At 26.9% G+C, this 2862-nt stretch overlaps 1 long non-coding RNA gene across 1 annotated transcript; it reads right to left on the reverse strand.

Moving 5' to 3' along the window:
- Nucleotides 1-1447: 1447 nt before the first annotated feature.
- Nucleotides 1448-2504, reverse strand: LOC105617027. Its single transcript, XR_001046479.1, has 3 exons — nucleotides 2448-2504; nucleotides 1739-1829; nucleotides 1448-1629 (listed from the first exon to the last, which is right to left on the reverse strand). It is a non-coding gene; the product is annotated as an uncharacterized LOC105617027 (long non-coding RNA).
- Between the last annotated feature and the right edge of the window lie 358 nt (nucleotides 2505-2862).

The raw sequence follows: 2862 nt of genomic DNA on the forward strand, positions 1-2862 counted from the left end.
AATCCATAAGATAAAATGCAAGAATGTACGTAGGCTGTTGGAACGTTCTTTAATTTCTAGCATTAATTGTGTTTCTCACATATGCGGTCTAAAATAAAGATTCTTGTTTTTTTTTACATTGAGAATGGAAACTGAAAGAAAAACGAAATTTATTAAATAAATGCATTATTAATAAGTAATAAGTAAATAAGTTATCGAATAAAAATTATTAAATAAATACAACATAAATAATCAAATAATAATACCTTTGATCGATAAGAAGCATCACAGTTTGTGCACGATATTTCCATTTTAACGAGTACGTGTGAAACTTTCACTATTGCATACAGCATTACTTTGATTGGTTTCGGAAGTTTACCAAAGTCACTATTACTGTTATTATTATTATTATTGTTATCATTATCATCATCATCATCATCATCATCATCATCATCATCATCATCATCATCATCATCATCATCATCATTATTATTATTATTATTATTATTATTATTATTACATTATTATTGTAAAAAACTCTTATTGTAATAGCTAGCGATATTGATGCGTACTAGACTGTAATTCATTCAATGCTATCTCGAGCCACGATGATATGAGAATATACTCATGGAGAGCACATTATATATAGAGGCGTTTCTCATTTATATTTCAATACGTTTGCGGAACATGACTTTATTATAAGTTATTTTCAGCATAAAATGTTCTTTAATTTTTGTCATTATAAAAATTTAAAAAATTTTTTATTTAGGGATGAGAGTGGGAATATGTAATAAACAAATAAATAAATAAATTTTTTTATTATAGTTATGAAGTATTCTTGCAACCATTCTATTTTTATTTAAAATTTTTCTCTATCTTTTATAGTTTCGACGATATTCAATCTGAAAGAAAAAAACCGATTTTTTTCAAGGGAGGATTTCACCTCTTTAACATGCGACTCAGCATATATAAAAAAATACATGTTTCCTATTTTTGTTATAGAATAACATACTGAAAGCTCATTTAATGAAGAGGTTTATTTGGTTCCCTTGTGAGTCCAAAACACTTTTTAGATTTATTTTCAACACATACAATCTTATAAATTTATTTTTGACGGTAAAACGTTGTCGCTTATTGCATTTTTAGCTGGCGATATCGTTCGCGATTATTGTGGAATTCTTTACATTATCTTAATTATCGTTATTTCTAGTCCAACGGTAATAAATGCGTTTATTTTTTTGTCATTCTTATTTTAGATAGCAATTTGAATAAGCAAAAAAGAAAAACCAATAATTCGTCTCTTGGTACTTATATATTAATGTAATTATACTAGAAAAACATAAAAAATATATTATTTGAACAAAAAGAATCCTAATAACAAAGTCATTATTAGATAATTAATTATGCATATATCATGCATAATATTATGTTAAAATATGGAATATTTGAAATAATTCATAACAGAATCTAGTTGCTCAATATATTATTTATTAGAAATGCAAAATACATGCAATACTTGTCGACTTAAAAATTAAACGTGTTTAAAAAGAGATACAGTGCAGTCCAGTTATATGTATAATAGTAATGATAATAATTTAATAAATAAAATATTTCATAACAATGCCTTTACGATGTCGATAATAGAAGTTTCTGTAAGAAAATGAACTCATCTATATACAAAACTCTAGAAATTATTAAATTATGGCTAAAAATCTATTATAATGTAACGTTTTAACATTCAGAGATATTCATGACTTACATAGTGCGTATTTCATTTTTTTTCACAGACAAAGACCCTGTAAACTTAAAGCTGCTAGTACTGATTGTAATAAAGGACATATTAATTGTTGCTGCAACATTCAAAAAAATTCTCTATAAGTAATAATAAATGATTTTTATTCAATTCTATTACTATTATAAGTATAATATAAATTACACAATCTTATTTATTTATTTATTTTCGTAATGTTTAATCAAAAGTATTAATTTTAAAACACAAGTAGTAAAATTTCATAATTATTAAGATAGTTTTTTATGATATTAATTTCTGTATTCATATTGAAAAAAAAAAATTTTTAAAGTAACGTTCAAAGAAAAAAATAGACTTTTAATCATAGCTCAATAAATTATCCAGAAAATATAATTAATTAATATTCTTGAGGCTTCCACGGACGCTTTCTATATAAAAATTATGCGATTTCGCGGACATCTTCCGGATCCATGCTTGGAAAGCCAATGTTCCATGAATTTTATATCTCAATGTTTCATGAAATTTATCAGGATTGGCTGGATTTATTTGATGAGGAGGTACATGATACCTTTTGGTATGTGTGGAAACTGACTAGTATAATAAATCATTTTTGTTCATATGTACTTTTTTATCTTTTTTTCGAATATGTATTCTAATTTTCTTGTATTCTAATAATAAATATAATTTTTTGTGTAATTTTTTTTTACATAATCCTTACCAAAAGCAATGTTATTAGGGATACACCGCCTGGTGGCGATAATGGTCCATTGCCTCCAACATGATCACCATGAGGGGAGTCAGGAGGTTTTGAATGAGGTAGTACTTTATTTCGATCAACAGTCTAATAATTAAAAAAAAAAAGAATAGAAGACTGAATCAAAAAAAGTTTAATAATATTAGGTGTACAACTACGCTTCCGCCGTTTTTTTTCCGAAATTCGGGGCTTTATTGTAAAAACTGGTTATACAGTTATGATTAGTATTGTCCATCGCTGGCCACTACTTTCTCCCATCTTTCGGGTAGCGTACGAATCCCGCGTTGAAAAAACTGGTCATCTTTTGAGGCTATCCACGAATCGATCCAATTTTTTACTTCTTCATAAGACCGGAAGTGCTGGTCAGTCAGGCCGTGTG

Source organism: Atta cephalotes, assembly GCF_000143395.1.
Source record: "Atta cephalotes unplaced genomic scaffold scaffold00011, whole genome shotgun sequence".
NCBI classification, from domain to species: Eukaryota; Metazoa; Arthropoda; class Insecta; order Hymenoptera; family Formicidae; genus Atta; species Atta cephalotes.